Here is a 24,249-nt window from a genome sequence, read left to right on the forward strand (position 1 = left end):
CCACTTGCTTTCCTTCCGGAGTAGTTCTTTACTCAAATCTCCACCACGTGTTCCAAGTCTGACACGTTCCAGGCCAAAGGCCTGCAATCCTTGTGTTTGTCCCTCATGGTATCTCATGAAATGTCTAGCCACTGACGTGAGTTTTTTATGCTTGGCTAGATCCGAAGCGGCATTCCTAATGTTGCCCACATGCTCTAAGATTCTTTGTTTAAGTACGCGGGTTGTCATACCTACGTACCTTAAATTACAGCTACATTCCAGACAGTATACCACTCCCATGGTGTCACAGTTGATAAACTGTTCCAGTTTGATATTGTTGTCAAATCTATCCCTTATCTGATCCTTTCTGATGATAAGAGTACAGGCCTTACATTTACCACATGGGTATGTACCTTTCAGTGGGGTCTTACGAGGCGGATTCCTGACAAAGTGGCTTTTTACCAGTTTGTCCTTTAAGCTACTGGCCCTTCTCCAGCTAAAGGAGGGTCTATCTCCCAGAACTTTCTGCAGGTCCTCATCCATAAGTAAGACCTTCCAATGTCTCTGGACCAGTGTCTGTAATTCTCTCCATTCCTGACAGAAATTGGTAACGTATCTCACTACCGTAGATTCAGTCTTCTCTTCATCTTGTGGGAAGATAAGGGTTTCTCTCTCAATCCGGGATGCATGATACTTTGCCGATTTGATAAGATTGTTGCTATAGCCCCTTTCCCGAAGTCTGACTGTTAGTTCTTTACTTTTGTCCAGATATGTTTGTTTGATAGAACAGTTTCTCCTGAGTCTAAGAAACTCACCCTTTATTTTTTATTTTTATATTTATTATTTCATATACTCTCTTAGGGAAATCTTTTTAAAAGAATTCCTTTTTCCAATCTTATATATTTACATATACTTTTTCACCGCCTTATAACTTACTGTTGTATTGTAACATTTTCATGTTATTGCCATTGTCTATTTATACTTTCACAAGAGGCATTTTTGGATACTAATGGATTGAATAATTAGTATGTCTTTTGAGAATTTTGTTCCCAATTGATAGGGAATGGGAGACTAATATTGACACCTTGACGTAATGCACACACCAGGTCTCATCAGGCACCAGCACAGGCTTAATTGATAGCCACACACCTTTGCTCCTGATTGGATATTACCTAGTTATAAACAACTCCAACACCCGGTTTCAGGGTGTCTCACTGAGGAAGCCAGAAAGCGAAACAGCTGTCTGAGGAGACTCAGTGCAGTGCAGCCAGAGCCGGAACCACACACCCTGATATCCACGCGCAATCTTAGGTACCTTTCCATTCGAGTAACAGCCGGCGGGTCCACATGGTGGGTAACGGATCCTGCAATACCCTGCGGCATCAGGACCGTTACTACCATTAGGGTCCCAGCACTGTTACCAAACTACTTTCTTCCAGGCACTATAGGCAAAAAAGAGGTACCTCTCACCTTGCATCAATGTATTTACACATGCAAGGAAGCAGCATACTCATAAGGGGATTGGTGCTCTTTATTTCATCTTACTGATAACATGTATCTTTAAATCTCCCTTTTTTCAATGCTCTCTCATTGTCGCAAGGAGAACTCAGAGGACATCCTGCGCTGTTACATCAGGGTGCCCGTGGGTGATCTTTTCAAAAGCAGAAGCATTCTACCTGTTTCTAACCCTTAGGTGCAGATGGGACACGCTCATTCACTGTATTAATGCATGTCACACAGTGAACAGTAGCCACCCCACTACATCTATGATAGGAGTGCCTTTTTCTTCCCCTTTTCTGCAATCTGCAGCAGCTCATTTGCTCTTCACCTCTCTAATTCACCAATATGACACATGTGTCAGAGGATAGATTGGATATTTACCCTGGTTACATTGATTCCTGCATATTGAAATGATGGATATATATGAAGAGCAATAGTGATATATATATATATATATATATATATGTATGTATGTATATGTGTATATATATATATATATATATATATACACACAGAGTAAAAACCACAGCACTCACCGCACCAGAAGCGGGGCACAGCTATGCACTTACCACTCACAGGGTGGGGTGCATGTAACACTGCACTCTCCACCACAGAAGCGGGGTACACAGCTGTACTTACCACTCACAGGGCGGGGTGCATGAAGCCTTGTATCGGTATACAGGCTTCCGTGCATTGGCCAATCCACCAACTAAACCCCCATCATTTATTTATTGAATTGTTGAGGATAAGTGAGTTTACTTTGGTGAGTGCTGGGTTCTCTGTTTGTATATATATATATATATATATTTTTTTTTTTTTTTTTTTTTGCTACAGCTTGTGTTTGAGGCATACTAGATACGTCTGCCCAGACAACTTCAATTAGTAATAGCCTGCCTGTACCTGAGATACGGATCAGGGTGTTTTTTATAGTGGATACTCGATACCAAGAAATTATTTACTAATATAAGGCTTACCGGTTTACTGCACTGAGAAAATTAACAGTATTTGCACTGTAACATTTACAAGATTATTATTATTATTTTTTGTTTATATTATGGATATTTATATCCTAGATCCTGAATAAATACTATGATTATTTCGCTACTACCTCTTTATAGGAACCAATGACATGCAATCTATGGGGAGACTGCACTTACTATGAAGTTTGAACACACACTAAACCATCATTGTTACTTATTTACTCTACGCCAGTATCATTTATTATGAGAGACTGAAGTATTGATGGTAAATCTATCTACAGTGTTTCTGTTTCCTGTGTTAGCCGACTATACCAGCCCACTATTTGTCTCCTTCTGTTAGGGGACTGTTAAGGCTAACTGTTGCAGGAACTAGTGTCAGTATTTATCATATTGGCCCTGACTGCGTCAGGCATATCTCTCCATGGCGTGTTCATACCACACGCAAACCTAGGTGTGGTTTTTTTTTTGTCATTTTTTTGTTTTCTATTGTTTTGTCATTTTTGTATTTATGTGTGTATGTTTTTGTCCCAGTCCTGGTTGGTGGCAACAGCTTTTAATGGTAATTAATAAAAGTTAGATTTTATGCAATATTTTTCAATGAGTGCCCCCCAAAAAACGAGAGTCTTTTCCTCTTCTTTTTTGGTATGTCAGTAATCGTTGGCTGGTCCTTCAGTCCGGACCAGATGTCAGCACTCGCTCCAGACTGCCCTGCATCACAGCCAGCGGGTGGGCTCGAAATTCTTAGCCTTTTCCTCGCACCCCCAGTTGCGGGAGAATGTGAAGGAGGAGATGTTGACGGGTCACGTTCCGCTTGACTTGACAATTTTCTCACCAGCAGGTCTTTGAACCTCTGCAGACTTGTGTCTGCCGGAAAGAGAGATACAACGTAGGTTTTAAATCTAGGATCGAGCACGGTGGCCAAAATGTAGTGCTCTGATTTCAACAGATTGACCACTCGTGAATCCTGGTTAAGCGAATTAAGGGCTCCATCCACAAGTCCCACATGCCTAGCGGAATCGCTCTGTTTTAGCTCCTTCTTCAATGCCTCCAGCTTCTTCTGCAAAAGCCTGATGAGGGGAATGACCTGACTCAGGCTGGCAGTGTCTGAACTGACTTCACGTGTGGCAAGTTCAAAGGGTTGCAGAACCTTGCACAATGTTGAAATCATTCTCCACTGCGCTTGAGTCAGGTGCATTCCCCCTCCTTTGCCTATATCGTGGGCAGATGTATAGGCTTGAATGGCCTTTTGCTGTTCCTCCATCCTCTGAAGCATATAGAGGGTTGAATTCCACCTCGTTAGCACCTCTTGCTTCAGATGATAGCAGGGCAGGTTCAGGATTGTTTGGTGGTGCTCCAGTCTTCTGTACGCGGTTGCTGAATGCCGAAAGTGGCCCGCAATTCTTCGGGCCACCGACAGCATCTCTTGCACGCCCCTGTCGTTTTTTAAATAATACTGCACCACCAAATTCAATGTATGTGCAAAACATGGGACGTGCTGGAATTTGCCCAGATGTAATGCACGCACAATATTGCTGGCGTTGTCCGATGTCACAAATCCCCAGGAGAGTCCAATTGGGGTAAGCCATTCTGCAATGATCTTCCTCAGTTTCTGTAAGAGGTTGTCAGCTGTGTGCCTCTTCTGGTAAGCGGTGATACAAAGCGTAGCCTGCCTAGGAACGAGTTGGCGTTTGCGAGATGCTGCTACTGGTGCCGCCGCTGCTGTTCTTGCTGCGGGAGGCAATACATCTACCCAGTGGGCTGTCACAGTCATATAGTCCTGAGTCTGCCCTCCTCCACTTGTCCACATGTCCGTGGTTAAGTGGACACTGGGTACAACTGCATTTTTTAGGACACTGGTGAGTCTTTTTCTGAGGTCTGTGTACATTTTCGGTATCGCCTGCCTAGAGAAATGGAACCCAGATGGTATTTGGTACCGGGGACACAGTACCTCAATCAAGTCTCTATTTGCCTCTGAATTAATGATGGATACCGGAACCACGTTTCTCACCGCCCAGGATGCCAAGGCCTGAGTTATCTGCTTTGCAGCAGGATGACTGCTGTGATATTTCATCTTCCTCACAAAGGACTGTTGGACAGTCAATTGCTTACTGGAAGTAGTACAAGTGGTCTTCCGACTTCCCCTCTGGGATGACGATCGACTCACAGCAGCTACAACAGCAGCGCCAGCAGCAGTAGGCATTACACTCAAGGATGCATCGGAGGAATCCCAGGCAGGAGAGGACTCGTCAGACTTGACAGTAGTGATGTGCACCGGAAATTTTTCGGGTTTTGTGTTTTGGTTTTGGGTTCGGTTCCGCGGCCGTGTTTTGGGTTCGGACGCGTTTTGGCAAAACCTCACCGAAAATTTTTTGTCGGATTCGGGTGTGTTTTGGATTCGGGTGTTTTTTTTCAAAAAACCCTAAACACCTTAAATCATAGAATTTGGGGGTCATTTTGATCCCATAGTATTATTAACCTCAATAACCATAATTTCCACTCATTTTCAGTCTATTCTGAACACCTCACAATATTATTTTTAGTCCTAAAATTTGCACCGAGGTCGCTGGATGGCTAAGCTAAGCGACACAAGTGGCCGACACAAACACCTTGCCCATCTAGGAGTGGCACTGCAGCAGTGGCGGATCTAGACTTAACTTTTAGGGGGGGCGGTTTAAGAATTATGACTCCTCCCCCTAATCATAGCCCCTCCCACTTAGTAACGCCCTTCCCGTTCGCTTCTAAAATTTCCTATTGTTGCCATTACTAATAAAATGTTGCCAGTTAGTGGAGAGAACCCTGCGCACTGGTGATACAGACTGGCGAATCGCCATTCCTTCCTTCAGAGGTGGTAGAGGCTAAGACAGTAGGGCAATTTAAACATGCATGGGATAGAAATAAGGATATTCTTACAAAGAAATAAGGATCAGATAAGGTTAGAGATAAAAATAATGTGAAAAAAAAAAAAAAGGGGCAGACTAGATGGGCCAAGTGGTTCTTATCTGCCGACAAATTCTGTTTCTACAGCACACAGAATGAGCCGAAATTCACATTATAGCACACAGAATGAGCTGAAATTCACATTATAGCACACAGAATGAGCCGAAATTCACATTATAGCACACAGAATGAGCCGAAATTCACATTGTAGCACACAGAATGAGCCGAAATTCACATTGTAGCACACTGAATGAGCCAAAATTCACATTGTAGCACACTGAATGAGCCGAAATTCACATTATAGCACACTGAATGAGCTGAAATTCACATTGTAGCACACTGAATGATCCGAAATTCACCTTATAGCACGCTGAATGAGCCGAAATTCACATTGTAGCACAGTGAATGATCCGAAATTCACCTTATAGCACACTGACTGAGCCGAAATTCACATTGTAGCACACTGAATGAGCCGAAATTCACATTATAGCACGCAGAATGAGCCAAAATTCACATTATAGCACGCTGAATGAGCCAAAATTCACATTATAGCACGTGGAATGAGGCAAAATTCACATTATAGCACACTGAATGATCCGAAATTCACCTTGTAGCACACACTGACTGAGGCAAAATTCACATTATAGCACACTGAATGAGGCAAAATTAACGTTATAGCACACTGTATGAGGCAAAATTAACGTTATAGCACACTGTATGAGGCAAAATTAACGTTATAGCACACTGTATGAGGCAAAATTAACGTTATAGCACACTGTATGAGGCAAAATTAACGTTATAGCACACTGTATGAGACGAACGATGCAAAATGCACACTGAATGAGGCAAAATAATGCAGGGAGAAGAGAGAAACACACACACACCTCTACACACACACACACACACACACACACACACACACACACACACACACACACACACACACCTCTACACACCTCCTCATAGGTAGAGGCCTGGCCGGGTCCCGCCGCGGTATTGGGAACAGGTGGAGAGCGGTGCAGCGCGGCAGGGAACGAAGACAGAGAGCGTCCTGACGCGCGTACAGGGAGGAGGGGGCGTGCTCAGAACAGAGGCCGCTGTACACGCGTCAGGACGCTCCTCTCTCTCCTCCTCCGCGCTGCACCGCTCTCCAGACTCCAACCCGTTCCCAATACCGCGGCGGGACCCGGCCTCCATCCCGCTGCCGGTATATGTAGGGGGGGCGTTCACCCTAATCGCCCCCCGCTAAATCCGCCACTGCACTGCAGTGTCAGACAGGATGGCACTTGAAAAAAATACTCCCCAAACAGCACATGATGCAAAGAAAAAAAGAGGCACACCAAGGTCGCTGTGTGACTAAGCTAAGCGACACAAGTGGCCGACACAAACATCTGGCCCATCTAGGAGTGGCACTGCAGTGTCAGACAGGATAGCACTTGAATAAAATACTCCCCAAACAGCACATGATGCAAAGAAAAAAAGAGGCGCACCAAGGTCGCTGTGTGACTAAGCTAAGCGACACAAGTGGCCGACACAAACACCTGGCCCATCTAGGAGTGGCACTGCAGTGTCAGACAGGATGGCACTTGAAAAAAATACTCTCCAAACAGCACATGATGCAAAGAAAAAAAGAGGCGCACCAAGGTCGCTGTGTGACTAAGCTAAGCGACACAAGTGGCCGACACAAACACCTGGCCCATCTAGGAGTGGCACTGCAGTGTCAGACAGGATGGCACTTAAAAAAAAATACTCCCCAAACAGCACATGATGCAAAGAAAAATGAAAGAAAAAAAGGTGCAAGATGGAATTGTCCTTGGGCCCTCCCACCCACCCTTATGTTGTATAAACAGGACATGCACACTTTAACGAACCCATCATTTCAGTGACAGGGTCTGCCACACGACTGTGACTGAAATGACTGGTTGGTTTGGGCCCCCACCAAAAAAGAAGCAATCAATCTCTCCTTGCACAAACTGGCTCTACAGAGGCAAGATGTCCACGTCCTCCTCATCCTCCGATTCATCACCCCTTTCACTGTGTACATCCCCCTCCTCACAGATTATTAATTCGTCCCCACTGGAATCCACCATCTCAGGTCCACGTGTACTTTCTGGAGGCAATTGCTGCTGGTGAATGTCTCCACGGAGGAATTGATTATAATTCATTTTAATGAACATCATCTTCTCCACATTTTCTTTAAGTAACCTCGTACGCCGATTGCTGACAAGGTGAGCGGCTGCACTAAACACTCTTTCGGAGTACACACTGGAGGGAGGGCAACTTAGGTAGAATAAAGCCAGTTTGTGCAAGGGCCTCCAAATTGCCTCTTTTTCCTGCCAGTATACGTACGGACTGTCTGACGTGCCTACTTGGATGCGGTTACTCATATAATCCTCCACCATTCTTTCAATGGTGACAGAATCATATGCAGTGACAGTAGACGACATGTCAGTAATCATTGGCAGGTCCTTCAGTCTGGACCAGATGTCAGCACTCGCTCCAGACTGCCCTGCATCACCTCCAGCGGGTGGGCTCAGAATTCTTAGCCTTTTCCTCGCACCCCCAGTTGCGGTAGAATGTGAAGGAGGATCTGTTGACGGGTCACGTTCCGCTTGACTTGACAATTTTCTCACCAGCAGGTCTTTGAACCCCTGCAGATTTGTGTCTGCCGGAAAGAGAGATACAACGTAGGTTTTGAATCTAGGATCGAGCACAGTGGCCAAAATGTAGTGCTCTGATTTCAACAGATTGACCACCCGTGAATCCTGGTTAAGCGAATTAAGGGCTCCATCCACAAGTCCCACATGCCTAGCGGAATCGCTCTGTTTTAGCTCCTCCTTCAATGTCTCCAGCTTCTTCTGCAAAAGCCTGATGAGGGGAATGACCTGACTCAGGCTGGCAGTGTCTGAACTGACTTCACGTGTGGCAAGTTCAAAGGGTTGCAGAACCTTGCACAATGTTGAAATAATTCTCCACTGCGCTTGAGACAGGTGCATTCCACCTCCTTTGCCTATATCGTGGCCAGATGTATAGGCTTGAATGGCCTTTTGCTGCTCCTCCATCCTCTGAAGCATATAGAGGGTTGAATTCCACCTCTTTACCACCTCTTGCTTCAGATGATGGCAGGGCAGGTTCAGGTATTTTTGGTGGTGCTCCAGTCTTCTGTACGCGGTGCCTGAACGCCGAAAGTGGCCTGCAATTCTTCGGGCCACCGACAGCATCTCTTGCACGCCCCTGTCATTTTTTAAATAATTCTGTACCACCAAATTCAAGGTATGTGCAAAACATGGGACGTGCAGGAATTTGCCCAGATGTAATGCACGCACAATATTGCTGGCGTTGTCAGATGTCACAAATCCCCAGGAGAGTCCAATTGGGGTAAGCCATTCTGCGATGATCTTCCTCAGTTGCCGTAAGAGGTTTTCAGCTGTGTGCCTATTCTGGAAAGCGGTGATACAAAGCGTAGCCTGCCTAGGAACGAGTTGGCGTTTGCGAGATGCTGCTACTGGTGCCGCCGCTGCTGTTCTTGCAGCGGGAGGCAATACATCTACCCAGTGGGCTGTCACAGTCATATAGTCCTGAGTCTGCCCTGCTCCACTTGTCCACATGTCCGTGGTTAAGTGGACATTGGGTACAACTGCATTTTTTAGGACACTGGTGAGTCTTTTTCTGAGGTCTGTGTACATTTTCGGTATCGCCTGCCTAGAGAAATGGAACCTAGATGGTATTTGGTACCGGGGACACAGTACCTCAATCAAGTCTATAGTTGGCTCTGAATTAACGATGGATACCGGAACCACGTTTCTCACCGCCCAGGCTGCCAAGGCCTCAGTTATCCGCTTTGCAGCAGGATGACTGCTGTGATATTTCATCTTCCTCGCAAAGGACTGTTGTACAGTCAATTGCTTACTGGAAGTAGTACAAGTGGTTTTCCGACTTTCCCTCTGGGTTGACGATCGACTCCCAGCAGCAACAACAGCAGCGCCAGCAGCAGTAGGCGTTACACTCAAGGATGCATCGGAGGAATCCCAGGCAGGAGAGGACTCGTCAGACTTGCCAGAGACATGGCCTGCAGGACTATTGGCTTTCCTGGGTAAGGAGGAAATTGACACTGAGGGAGTTGGTGGTGTGGTTTGCAGGAGCTTGGTTACAAGAGGAAGGGATTTACTGGTCAGTGGACTGCTTCCGCTGTCGCCCAAAGTTTTTGAACTTGTCACTGACTTATGATGAATGCGCTGCAGGTGACGTATAAGGGAGGATGTTCCGAGGTGGTTAACATCCTTACCCCTACTTATTACAGCTTGACAAAGGCTACACACGGCTTAACACCTGTTGTCCGCATTTGTGTTGAAATAATTCCACACCGAAGAGCTGATTTTTTTTTTGTATTTTGACCAGGCATGTCAATGGCCATATTCCTCCCACAGACAACAGGTGTCTCCCCGGGTGCCCGACTTAAACAAACCACCTCACCATCAGAATCCTCCTTGTCAATTTCCTCCCCAGCGCCAGCAACACCCATATCCTCATCCTGGTGTACTTCAACACTGACATCTTCAATTTGACTATCAGGAACTGGACTGCGGGTGCTCCTTCCAGCACTTGCAGGGGGCGTGCAAATGGTGGAAGGCGCAAGCTCTTCCCGTCCAGTGTTGGGAAGGTCAGGCATCGCAACCGACACAATTGGACTCTCCTTGTGGATTTGGGATTTCGAAGAACGCACAGTTCTTTGCTGTGCTTTTGCCAGCTTAAGTCTTTTCTCTTTTCTAGCGAGAGGATGAGTGCTTCCATCCTCATGTGAAGCTGAACCACTAGCCATGAACATAGGCCAGGGCCTCAGCCGTTCCTTGCCACTCCGTGTCGTAAATGGCATATTGGCAAGTTTACGCTTCTCCTCAGATGCTTTTAATTTTAATTTTTGGGTCATTTTACTGATCTTTTGTGTTTTGGATTTTACATGCTTTGTACTATGACATTGGGCATCGGCCTTGGCAGACGACGTTGATGGCATTTCATCGTCTCGGCCATGACTAGTGGCAGCAGCTTCAGCACGAGGTGGAAGTGGATCTTGATCTTTCCCTATTTTTTTAACTTCCACATTTTTGTTCTCCATATTTGAATGCGCACAACTAAAAGGCACCACAGGTATACAATGTAGATGGATGGATAGTATACTTTATGGATGACGAGTGACGACACAGATTTAGGTACAGCAGTGGCCTACCGTACTGCTATATACAGTATAATGGACCTGGTGGACACTGTCAGCAGACTGCTAAACTACTAGTATAAAAGAAAAAGCCACAGGAGTGTTTTTCAGGCAGACAAACATATACTGGTGGTCACAGTCAGCAAAACTCTGCACTGTACTCCTGCTATAGCTGCTCCCCAGTCCCACAATTAAGCAGTGTGAGCACTCAGCACAGATATATCATGCAGCACACTGAGCACAGATATGGTATGGAGCGTTTTTTTCAGGCAGAGAATGGATAAAAAACTGGTGGTCACTATTAGCAAAACTCTGCACTGTACTCCTCCTAACAGCTGCTCCCCAATCCTCCCCACAATAGTAAAATAAACAAGCAAAGCTAAGCAATAATAAGATCAACTGTCTCGTATATAAATAAACGGAAAGGACGCCAGCCACGTCCTCTCCCTATCAATCTCAATGCAGGTGTGAAAATGGCGGCGACGCGCGGCTGCTTATATAGAATCTGAATCTCGCGAGAATCCGACAGCGGGATGATGACGTTCGGGCGCGCTTGGGTTAACCGAGCCATACGGGAGAATCCGAGTATGGCTCGGACCCGTGTAAAAAGAGTGAAGTTCGGGGGGCTTCGGTTTCTCGGAAACCGAACCCGCTCATCACTACTTGACAGTGACATGGCCTGCAGGACTATTGGCTTTCCTGGGTAAGGAGGAAATTGACACTGAGGGAGTTGGTGGTGTGGTTTGCAGGAGCTTGGTTACAAGAGGAAGGGATTTAGTGGTCAGTGGACTGCTTCCGCTGTCATCCAAAGTTTTTGAACTTGTCACTGACTTATGATGAATGAGCTGCAGGTGACGTATAAGGGAGGATGTTCCGAGGTGGTTAACGTCCTTACCCCTACTTATTACATCTTGACAAAGGCAACACACAGCTTGACACCTGTTGTCCGCATTTGTGTTGAAATAATTCCACACCGAAGACCTGATTTTTTTTTGTATTTTGACCAGGCATGTCAATGGCCATATTCGTCCAACGGACAACAGGTGTCTCCCCGGGTGCCTGACTTAAACAAACCACCTCACCATCAGAATCCTCCTTGTCAATTTCCTCCCCAGCGCCAGCAACACCCTTATCCTCATCCTGGTGTACTTCAACAGTGACATCTTCAATTTGACTATCAGGAACTGGACTGCGGGTGCTCCTTCCAGCACTTGCAGGGGGTGTGCAAATGGTGGAAGGCGCATGTTCTTCCCGTCCAGTGTTGGGAAGGTCAGGCATCGCAACTGACACAATTGGACTCTCCTTGGGGATTTGTGATTTAGAAGAACGCACAGTTCTTTGCTGTGCTTTTGCCAGCTTAAGTCTTTTCATTTTTATAGCGAGAGGATGAGTGCTTCCATCCTCATGTGAATCAGAACCACTAGCCATGAACATAGGCCAGGGCCTCAGCCGTTCCTTGCCACTCCGTGTCGTAAATGGCATATTGGCAAGTTTACGCTTCTCATCAGACGATTTCAATTTTGATTTTTGGGTCATTTTACTGAACTTTTGTTTTTTGGATTTTACATGCTCTCTACTATGACATTGGGCATCGGCCATGGCAGACGACGTTGATGGCATTTCATCATCTCGGCCATGACTAGTGGCAGCAGCTTCAGCACGAGGTGGAAGTGGATCTTGATCTTTCCCTATTTTAACCTCCACATTTTTGTTCTCCATTTTTTAATGTGTGGAATTATATGCCAGTATCAATAGCAATGGCCTACTACTATATATACTGCGCACAACTAAAATGCACCACAGGTATAGAATGTAGATGGATAGTATACTTAATGACGACACAGAGGTAGGTACAGCAGTGGCCTCCCGTACCGTACTGCTATATATAGTATACTGGTGGTCACTGTGTCAGCAAACTGCAAAACTAAAATGCACCACAGGTATAGAATGTAGATGGATATTATACTTAATGACGACACAGAGGTAGGTACAGCAGTGGCCTACTGTACCGTAATGCTATATATTATATACTGGTGGTCACTGGTCAGCAAAACTCTGTACTGTACTCCTATATAATATTATACTGGTGGTCCCCAGTCCCCACAATAAAGCAGCACACTGAGCACAGATATGGAGTGTTTTTCAGGCAGACAACGTATACTGGTGGTCACTGTCAGCAAAACTCTGCACTGTACTCCTGCTATATAATACATCTGCTCCCCAGTCCCCACAATTAAGCAGTGTGAGCACAGATATATGCAGCACACTGAGCACAGATATGGAGTGTTTTTCAGGCAGACAACGTATTACTGGTGGTCACTATCGGCAAAACTCTGCACTGTACTCCTCCTATACACAGTCCCCACAATTAAATAATAAGCAAGCACAAAATATTTGCAATGCATCAACATAAACGGAGAGGACGCCAGCCACGTCCTCTCCCTAACATTTCCAATGCACGAGTGAAAATGGCGGCGACGCGCGGCTGCTTATATAGAATCCGAATCTCGCGAGAATCCGACAGCGGGATGATGACGTTCGGGCGCGCTCGGGTTACCCGAGCCATACAGGAGAATCCGAGTATGGCTCTGATAATGCCAAATATTACCTTTAAACATAAAGCTATATACGATTACCGTTGAGCCGCAATGGCCGCTAGACAACGTGCACGTGTTACGCACTTTGCACGCTAATTGCGTATGGAGTACCGTACGTGGTACGCACTTGGTGTACACACGCTGCACTGAGTGTACGGAATACACACAGCGAGCGCATACACAGTCGATAACCTTTAAACCTTATTATTAAAACCACAGTAAGAATATGCTTATGCTCTAACCCTTAATAGCCAAATACTGTAATGGTGTAACGCTTAAAACCTTTAACAATGTGTATACTGTATGAGCGATTAAGATGCTAAAAGAGTCCTTTGCGTAGGAGTGAAAACACAAGACTTGATTTGGATTTAAAAACCACAACAGCTCTAACCCTGCCGTGGATGATTTAGAGAAAAGGGAAAAACACAATACAAGTTATACACTACAAACTAACAGGGAAATCTAAACAGAATAACGAAGAATAATATGAACAATAGCGAACGATCGCAAACACGAGCAAACAGAATGAGAACAGATGGCAAACAGAGAGGATAACAAAATGGCTACAGAGAATAATACATACGTGGGGATGATTCGCTAGCGCGTCCTGGATCCAGCCCTCAGCATTCAGAGAGAAAGCCTTCAGAGAGAGTGAGTGACTGGCCAGGCAATGGTGGTCTTTATATACACAACATACATTCACAATACAATGGTCCCTATAATCTCATTGTTCATTGGACACAGGACTGTGTCTCCACATTATAACAAAGGTCATAGGTGGATTTAAACAGGTGGGATGTGTCTTTCCCCAACTGCTCAGGTGGGAGGTATCCTCAGGATTCCCACCGCATGTGTAATAAACTGCAAATACAATTAATGTCCATAAACTACTTTTGTACATAACTATACGCAGGTGCGAGCGATCCTTTCCTAACTAGCATCGGAATATTACCCATAAAATACCCTACAGCTGGATACTAGACACCGCCGTTCAACCTTTATCTGACCCTTCCTATCATGCAAAGAGGAATCTCTCTGTCCAGGAACCGTTTAAACTAAACATACTTGCTGACATTGTCTAGGGGAATATTAGCTATAATATACGCTATTTGGGTTAAATATGCTATGATCGAGTAGCACGCTACATGCTCACAAACTCTACCGTAAATGCGCATACCACACGCCAAAGCACATGGCCGTAGAAGCTCCATTACGCAAAGTGCGAATATGCGTACGCACGGCAGAGCGTGTGCACGCGTAGCGGGCATGTGCATGGGGTTAGTACAAGGCATGTGAATCATGATATTTTTCGACTTTGACAGTCCACCCTTTGGCAGTCAACAATAACTGCCACTTATCTAAACAATTAAGCAGAAAAATATATAATACCGTGAAATACCTATATATGATTGGGTGTAGGGAAGAGAGGAGAAGGTGGGAAATGTATGACCTAGTGGGATAGTAAAAGCATATGTGTATGAAATTCATGTCTGGGGGGCCATGTATCATCATGCCGTTCATGTTCTAAAATAAGCTTCGAGGTATTGCGAAGTATACATTGAATCCTTCTTATCCCGTATTAAGGGTCTGTAAGTGGGCTTACAAACTCTACCGAGCTCTTTTCGGCTTTTAGTTCCAACAAATGGGGTGCATATTAGTTGATGATACATGAAAGGGGGAAAATATGTGAGTGCTAATATATGTGCCTATATTACCTGTCGATTATGTGTGTCACTACCTGAAGATCGTAGAGATGAAGATAAGAAACATGCGTTATAAATGCATTCATATGATAATGTATGTGATCGTTCTTGGGCGTTTGTTGAAGTCTTGTTGATGTCTTGTCTGGATTGCTGTATCTTTGCTGTAAGTGGCAAGCAAAGTTTTTCAAGTGTCCATAGAAAGTTAAAGTCTCTAAAAGTTCATCAAATGTCTGTAAAAAATGTTCATCAATGGTCTGTATAAAGGGTCATCAAAATCTTCTTCCGAGTGGATGTCTTTTTACCTTGGAGAAAAACAAAGGAGAAACGGGTGAAAGAAACGGACCGTGGAATCACGTCTTATCACAACATCGTCTCGATTGATGGGTCATAAATTAAACCAGTTGTTGTTACAATGCCCTCGCTCCTCAAACTCATCAATTTGGTACTTCGCTTGCAATGCATTAAAATCCGAACACATCTAAATATCAAACCAATCATTATGACAAGTCCTAGGATACATAAGAGAAATTTCCCTACAGTAACGATAACATTTTGAGCCCATTCTCCTAAACCTGAGAACCAATTGCGTGGGTTCAACCATGAAACCCAGCCGGTCAGTTCATTACTCACAGAAGTAAGGGTAAGGTTGTGCCTCCTTCGGAACTCCCACTTCAATTGCAAGATATCGTCCATCTTTTGATCTATGACCTCGGTTGGGTCCTCAGTGCTGTTTGTGATATATGTACAGCACTTCACACCATACTGAGTTGCTAGGGTGACACAATACCCGCCTGTCACTGCTGTGTTGTAATTGAGAACCATCCTGTCCTGGATCAGTTCCATTTTGTAAGCATGCAATTCTCTCCCAGTATACCTGAAGGTGTCATCATACATCTCGGTGATATTGTCTATCAGGTTCGCTAGCGCAGTTATATACCTAATATTTATAACTCCTCTGGCAGTACGGGTGATATCTAGCGCGAGTAGGAATTGAATCACGGTGGATTTGTGGATCAAATCAGAGGCTGCGTGCTCTGTCCTATCTATCAGGTGTCTCTTTACAATGTGTTCGTAGTGAGTGTGAGTGTAAGGAGCTTGAGCATTGCGGTGACCATCTTTCATTTTATCATGGGTAATGGTCATTACTTCTGGCAACACTCTTCCAATGTAACACAATCCCTCTGAGTTTGGGGCAAGCCACTTATACGCCTTCCTCCCACATATGAAATATGCATCATCGAGGAGGACATATGGGACAGAAAATGACATCACCATATTACAAACCTTCCAGGTGAAAAATCCTATCCCTAACTCTCTCATTTGTCTAGTACACGTATCAGGCTGTATGATATGTGCACAGTATCCTGGTGATACTTCTCCAACTCGCATGGTCCTACTTCCTAGAGTGTACCTATATTGAAAATATCTCCCACCGTTGGCTATTTGGCGTATTAGTTCTGAGTCTACGGGCATTCTATCGGCTCTATGTGAAAATGCCATGGTTTGGTTGTTCCATGTCACTTCCCAATTTCCCGGCTTTCGGGAATTGGAAATGTTAAAACATACTAAGGACCTATCCACATGATATTGGTGGAGCTTCAAACTAGGAGGCCTAGAAATATTACATTTCTTGTCCACCGGTCTCCCACCCCTTAATTCAAGTACCTCATCTATCGTTAAAGCGTATGGCACTAGTCCTGACTTTCTATGACCTTGAGGTACTTGTGAGCACACCCAGCATTCCGTTTGGTTTAAAACCTTACCAACTAATGAGTGATAGTCACTCAATCGATGACGGTCCATATTGATATTAAGGCTAGACTGACATCTCTGGATGCACCCGTCCTCAACTATGTTTTCACAATTCCTACAGATACAATACTCTTCAGCTAACAATCCTTCACAATGTCTCTTAGTGTCATGGCTACCAGATCGTTTTCTGATACTCGCCTTTGCTCTGTGATTGTGTTGCTCTTGGAATTCTACGAATCTATCCTGGTCATCAGAACCCATTCCAGATCCTTTCTCGACCTCTCTGGTACTCTCACCGAAATAGACTGCTCTGGTCAACAACAGGGTCAACAGGAAAACCCGGAATGCAGTCTCTTGGGGTAAGTCCATCTTGCAGGAGGAGAAAGAAAGAGTGGTAATAGGGGTAAAGAAAATAATTAGGAGGGAAAGAAAGCTGATGCGACAACCGCCTCTGATCTTGTAGTTCTCTGTGCTCAGGTGCCGTGACAACAGTCCTGCCTCTCAACCTTCCCAGAACAGACACTCCAGTGATATGGTTTCCTCCACACTCTGCTCTTTGTCACAGGCTTTCTCTGGGTCAGCGACCTTCTTACAGTGGGACGAGTGAACCCAAGTCTCTCTTTCGGCAACCTTCAATGCTGTCGTGCTGGTCAGTAAGACTTGGTACGGTCCTTCACACCGGTCAATCAGGCAACCTGAGCGTAGAAAATTCCGAATCATTACATAATCCCCAGGTTCAATGTCATGACAATTACTGTCTGGCAGATCAGGAATCACTAGCTTTATATTGCTGTTTTGATTCCTCAACTGCTTGCTCATCTTAACCAAATACTTTACAGTTACTTCATTGTTACATTTCAAATCATCCTGGGGGTCAATCATTACATGGGGTTGTCGACCATAAAGAATCTCAAAGGGTGACAGATTAAGAGGGGACCTGGGAGTGGTTCTGATGCTGTACAGTACAAGTGGCAACGCTTCTGGCCACAACAATCCAGTTTCAGCCATTACTTTGCTCAACTTGTTCTTAATAGTGCTGTTTACTCTTTCCACTTTCGCACTCGCCTGTGGGCGGTACGGAGTATGCAGCTTACCATTACTTCCCATTAATTTGCACATTACCTGAAAGACTTCACCTGTGAAATGGGTACCCCTATCACTTTCAATTATCCTAGGGATACCATACCTACACACAAATTCCTGCACAATTTTCTTTGCAGTAAACACAGCAGTATTTGTGGCAGCGGGGAACACTTTAACCCAATTTGAAAACACATCAATACAAATCAATACATACTTTAAATTTCTACATGGTGGCAATTGTATGAAATCAATTTGTATTACCTGAAAAGGGCCGTCCGTTGGCGGGATATGGGATGGTTCTGTTGGTATCGCCTTTCCAATGTTCTTCCTCAGACAGGTGAGGCATGTCATTGCTCTCTTACCTGCATGGGAAGAAAATCCTGGTGCGCACCAGTAGGCTCTTACCAACTTGCACATACCTTCTTTAACTAGATGAGTCAGACCATGTGCCGCCTCAGCTAAACTTGGAAGGTATGCTCTGGGTGCCACTGGCTTACCCTGTCCATCTGTCCAAAGTCCTGAGGACTCCTGGCCATATCCTTTTGACCTCCAGACTGCCTTTTCCTGTGGGGAACACACATTTTGCATTTCACTCAATTTCTGTGTGCGGACGGTATTGAATACCATCAGTTGTGTGATGTCTGTCTGTATGGGGGTACTGGCTGCTGATTTAACAGCTTCGTCTGCCTGGCTGTTACCAAGTGACACTTGGTCTTGGCTGTATATGTGGGTTTTACACTTGATAACAGCCACTCTGTCAGGTTCCTGTATCACTGCTAGAAGTCTTTTGATGTGGGTTGCATGCGCCACGGGTGTGCCAGCTGCGTCATGAAATTTCTGAGGCGCCATAGGGCCCCGAAATCATGTACTACTCCAAAGGCATACCTAGAATCCGTGTAGATATTGGCTGACTTACCCTTAGCCAATTCACACGCTCTGGTTAGGGCGACCAGCTCAGCAACTTGTGCTGAGTGAGGTGGGCCCAGGGGTTCCGCTTCTATGGTACCTTTGCCATCTACGACTGCGTATCCAGTACACAAGTCTCCCGAGTCCGTCTGTCTATGGCAACTACCGTCAGTGTAAAAAGTAAAATCTACACCTCCCAGTGGGTTGTCACTGATGTCGGGCCTTGCAGTGAAATTTTGGGTCAAATATTCCATACAATCATGTGTGTCAGTGTCTGTACTAAATCTTTCTTCACCATCACTCTCATCCCCCACCCTTTGTGCCTGTCCAGGCACACCTGAGAGATACGTTGCAGGATTTAGTGCGCTGCATCTCCTTATGGTGATGTTTACAGGGGCCATTAGTGCTAATTCCCACCTTGTAAACCGTGCTGATGAGACATGTCTGGTTTGGGCAGAATTCAGTAAGGCTGACACTGCATGAGGTGTATGGATGGTCAGGTTGTGTCCTAACACTACATCTTCGCTTTTACTCACTAGCAATGCTATCGCTGCAACACTTCGCAAGCATGTGGGGAGGGATCGTGCTACGGTGTCTAGCTGAGCGCTGTAGTAGGCTACCGGCCTGCTGGCATCACCATGTTTCTGGGTTAAAACACCTGCCGCACACCCAGCATTCTCCGTACCGTACAGTTCAAAGGGTTTCCCATAATCTGGCATACCTAATGCTGGTGCCTGCGATAGGCACTGTTTGAGTCTCTCAAATGCCAGTTCGGACTCATCTGTGTGCAAATTCCGATCTGGTTTGTTTGATGAGACCATCTCTTGCAAAGGTAAATCTAGTATGGAAAACCCTGGGATCCAGTTGCGGCAGTACCCACACATTTCTAGGAAAGTGCGAATCTGTTGCTGGGTTTGTGGCAGAGTCATGTCGCGAATCGCCTGTATTCTATCAGCGGTGAGGTGTCTCAGTCCTTGTGTCAAGCAATGTCCTAAATATTTTACCTTGGTCTGGCATAACTGCAACTTATCACTTGAAACCTTGTGTCCCGTATCAGAAAGATGAAACAAAAGCTGTTTCGTGTCTCTCAAGGACGATTCGAGTGAATCAGAACACAGCAGTAAGTCATCTACATACTGTATTAATACTGATCCGCTCTCAGGTTGAAAGGATTGTAAACAATCATGCAAAGCCTGTGAGAAAATATTTGGGCTGTCAATGAAACCTTGTGGTAAACGAGTCCAGGTGTACTGTACTCCTCTGTATGTGAATGCAAACAAGTATTGGCTGTCAGGGTGCAGAGGGGCCGAAAAGAAAGTGGAGCGGAGGTCAATCACAGTGAAAAATTTCGCAGTGGGAGGGATTTGCATAAGGATGACCGCTGGATTTGGCACTACGGGGAATTGGCTCTCAACTATTTTGTTGATCCCCCTTAGATCCTGCACTAGCCTGTAACCCCTCCCCCCACTCTTTTCACAGGGAAGATGGGACTTTTGGCAGTGCTGGATGTCCTAACCAGAATTCCCTGTTGTAGCAAGCGCTCTATTACTGGGTAAACTCCTAACTCCACCTCTGGCTTCAGAGGATACTGTGGGATTTTTGGAGCTATCCTACCATCTTTTACTTGAACTACTACAGGAGCTACATTTGCCATCAATCCAGTGTCTTGTCCATCCTTGGTCCAAAGTGACTCCGGTATCTGGGAGATCATTTCCTCTACCTTGGATGGACACCTGTCTGTAACAGCAGTGTGTGACATTAACCTTTGTGGGGAGTCTAGCATATCCTGCACTTCCTGAGCGTGATTCTCGGGTATATCTAAGAAAACACCTCCAGGAGTGCAATATATGATGCACCCCATCTTGCACAGTAAATCTCTCCTAAGTAGATTAGTTGGAGCCGATGCAGCTAGCAAAAAGGAGTGCTTGGTCTGCAAAGGCCCTATCATAATCTCTGCTGGTTTACTTAAAGGGTAGTGTTGTACTACTCCTGTTACTCCCATGGCTGGAATTGTTTTACCAGTGGTTTTCATACCCACTGTTGAATTTAACACTGACTTGGCCGCCCCCGTATCTACAAGGAAAGGTAGTGATCTACCAGCTACATCAATTGTGACCTCGGGTTCACTTCCAAGGCTCGCAATTAATTTCACTGGCTGCAGACTACATGTGTGGCCCCACCCCTATTGTATGTGGTGACCTCCCCGCAGCACGCTGTCAGCTACAACGTGTGAAGGGGGCAACAGAGAATTTTCAGAGACCTGCCAGTCTTTTTTTTGGTGGGTACCTTTTTTGTTTCCCCTGCATGTGGCTCATAACTCCACCTCTGCGGTCCCTGATCCCAATTACGTGTGTCATACTGTGTGTCACGTGGTTGTCTAGAGGGTTGATATACCTTATGTGTGTTTCTAAATCTGCAATTCCGCGCAATATGTCCTTCCTTCTGACAGTTATAGCATTTTAACACATACGACTTACCGTCAGGGGTCTGGGGCTTGGGCTGGGGTGGCCTTGTTGTAAGGGCCTGTATACTTATTGCCATCAGCTTATCGCCCTGTGACTCCCTGGGGTATATTTACTAAAATTTGTATTTTTCAGAATGAGGTTAAAGATCTAACACGAATGACATCAAAAGTGTAAATTTGCAACTTTTTGAATTTATTACGACTAATTTACTAAGCTGTCGTATTTTTCAATTTCGTGTTTTGCCATGTCGATGTCATTCGTAGTTTTGTAAGGTAGAATGCGGCCGATTTAGTGGTTTTGCGGCCGTGTTATGAGGTTTTTTTACGACTGCGTCACATTTTAGTCACGGCAGTGTTTGTCCGTTCACGGCCGCGTTTTTTTCCTAAGTTTCGTTTTTGTCACTCGTCCGTGATTGGTTTGATTCGTGATGGAGGAGTGTCTGTGCAGATTACTATAAAAACGCCCCAAACCGTCCGCACCTCGTGGGTTTAGCTAGTGGAGAGGTGAGAGGAAGGTGTATTTGGAGTTGGTGAGTTTTGTGGAGTTTTTGGAGGATTTGTAGCGGATTTTTGCGATTGTTGAGTGCTGTACTGTGTGTGTAAGTAGTCTTGTCATACTTGTTGTGTAGTTATTTCAAAGTTTGTCTACTTTTTTGTCCTTGTTTTTTTTTCCAAGTCTATTGTCATTGTTTGTAAGTGTGTGTGTGTGTGTGTGTGTGTGTGTGTGTGTGTTGGGTGTGTGGTGTGTAGTGGTAGTGGAGGAGTGTGTTTTCTGTTTTTTTTTTCTCTGTGTTATTTGTAGTTTGTCCTGATTATGTCCCAGTCAGAGGTGAGTGTGGTGGAGGAGGTGAGTGTGGTGGAGGAGGTGAGTGTGGTGGAGGAGGTGAGTGTGGTGGAGGAGGTGAGTGTGGTGGAGGAGGTGAGTGTGGTGGAGGTGAGTGTGGTGGAGGAGGTGAGTGTGGTGGAGGAGGTGAGTGTGGTGGAGGAGGTGAGTGTGGTGGAGGAGGTGAGTGAGAGGGAGGAGGTGAGTGAGAGGGAGGAGGTGAGTGAGAGGGAGGAGGTGAGTGAGGTGGAGGAGGTTAGTGAGAGGGAGGAGGTGAGTGAGGTGAAGGAGGTAAGTGAGTGGGAGGAGGTGAGTGAGGTGGAGGAGGTTAGTGAGGAGGAGGGGGTGGCTGCTGCTGCATTCTCCAGTGATAGTGATGGTGTTGTGGCTCCGCAGCCACGCACCACTACAAAGACTGGGCGCAATGTGAAATTCAGCTATTTAGAAAATATGGCTTTGGTGTGGGAGCTGATGAGGCATCATTGGCAGTTGTTTGGCCATGATGCTGCCAAGGTGTCCACACGTAGGAAGTCTGTTCTGTGGGGGAAGGTCATTGCGGCTGTTAATAGTGAGGGTGGGGTGAGGCGGACCGAGGACACGTGTCGCAAGCGCTTTTATGACATAAAGCGCCGTGTCAAGGCAAAGATGCCCAAGGAGGCGAAATCAGCCCGCCAAACCGGGGGTGGACACCCCTTCCGTGCATCTTATCGGGATTGGGAGGAGCCTGTGCGTTCACTTATTCCACCAGAAGTGGTTGGTGCGACTCATGTCCGGGATTCTGACCGGCCAAGGCAGGATGGTGAGTTGTTTTTATTAATTTAAAAGTGTAAACATCTGTGTGTTGTCCTTTGTTGTTTGTAATTTCATCAAGCTAATTGTGATTGTCAGTTTGTTAATTGTTACAATGTGTTGGTGATGTCGTGCAGGCCTGGGCAACCTGTGGCTCTACAGGTGTTGGCAAACTACAAGTCCCATCATGCATTGCCTCAGTTTTGTTATTAGTGAATGCTACATCTGTTGCAGTGCATGCTGGTATGTGTAGTTTTACTACATCTTGAGAGGCCCAGGTTGTACATGACTGATGTAGTGTTAATATTAATATGTTAAAAATGTTTTGTTTTGTTTTTTTGTTTTAATCTGGTTGCCTTGGCCTTTTCCTTCCATTTGATATCAGTACTAAATCTTTCCAGGTGTATTTAAAAGAAGTGTGATGAATATGTTTGCATATTTTTTAAACAAATAGATTTCTTTGGTTTTATGTTTTTTGTGTGTTGTTGTGGGTTGTCCTTTGTGGGTTTTTTTTCTTGCATTTTTTTTAATTAAAAACATTTTTCTGCAGATATTTCAGCCTAGTGTTGTATTTGTTGAATGAAAATTGGTACCTTAGCGTGCAATATTGTGGTTGTGTCAAGCTATGTTTTTATTTTAAAAACCATTATAATATTGTGCATTATTTGGCTTTGTGTATGGATTAATTAGTGAAATTGACTCTTATTTAAAGTATACACACCCAATGAAGTCACCCAGAAAAGCTTAAGCATCGATTAGTTTACTTATCATCAGGTTCAAGATGTTTACATCACAATCAGGAATTACAGAAAACAATGATAAATAAAGTATGTTCATAAGGTAATTCTTCATATTTCTACAGTACGCCAGAGAAGCAGCACAGCCAGGCCACAGCCAACACTGCCAAGTGATGCAGATGGTGGGAATGCAGGTAAGAATTCACTGTAATCACATATTCAGCAAACACATAGAAGCACAAAATATTAATGTTTCTCTTATCACATAGGTTCTTCTTCTGCAAACCCCCCTCCACTAAGGCGCCCATCACAGGGCTCGGTGAGTGTGCCTAGGAGGCCAACCAAGAGATGTCGTCTTGAGGCTGAGTCTGCTGCTGCTCCATCATCACCACCCCAACGGCGCATCTCCGCAGTGTGGTCCCTGCCACCACAAGCAATTTTGGCGAGTCCACAAAGCGAGGATCCACAATCACCTCAGCTGTCTGGTGAGTAAACATAAAAGATAATTGTCACAAAAATTAAAAACAGTGTGGTCTATGAATTAACCAGGATAAGGCATAATGATTTAAAAAACCACTGATATGTGCAAGGTGATCAAGGCAGAAAAAAAAAAGACCCTAACAGTAAAAAGTAAGAACGTCCCTGTTTGGCTTGTGCCTTTATCACCTTGCACATTTCACTGAAAGCAAAATGTAAATGGAACAGAGAATAGCGCTTGGTGAAAATGGAGGCAGCCTGGGTGTATTCTGGTGATTCCCAATCACCCAAAAGACTAATAGACAACAGTTAT

General features: G+C 45.1%; 1 long non-coding RNA gene across 1 annotated transcript; it reads left to right on the top strand.

Annotated features, from left to right (window-relative positions):
* Window positions 1-1,204: 1,204 nt before the first annotated feature.
* On the top strand, window positions 1,205-23,936 carry LOC134965119 (uncharacterized). Its single transcript, XR_010188328.1, has 3 exons — window positions 1,205-1,290; window positions 23,585-23,653; window positions 23,760-23,936. It is a non-coding gene; the product is annotated as an uncharacterized LOC134965119 (long non-coding RNA).
* The last annotated feature ends 313 nt before the right edge of the window (window positions 23,937-24,249 follow it).

Source organism: Pseudophryne corroboree, chromosome 10, assembly GCF_028390025.1.
Source record: "Pseudophryne corroboree isolate aPseCor3 chromosome 10, aPseCor3.hap2, whole genome shotgun sequence".
NCBI lineage: Eukaryota > Metazoa > Chordata > Amphibia > Anura > Myobatrachidae > Pseudophryne > Pseudophryne corroboree.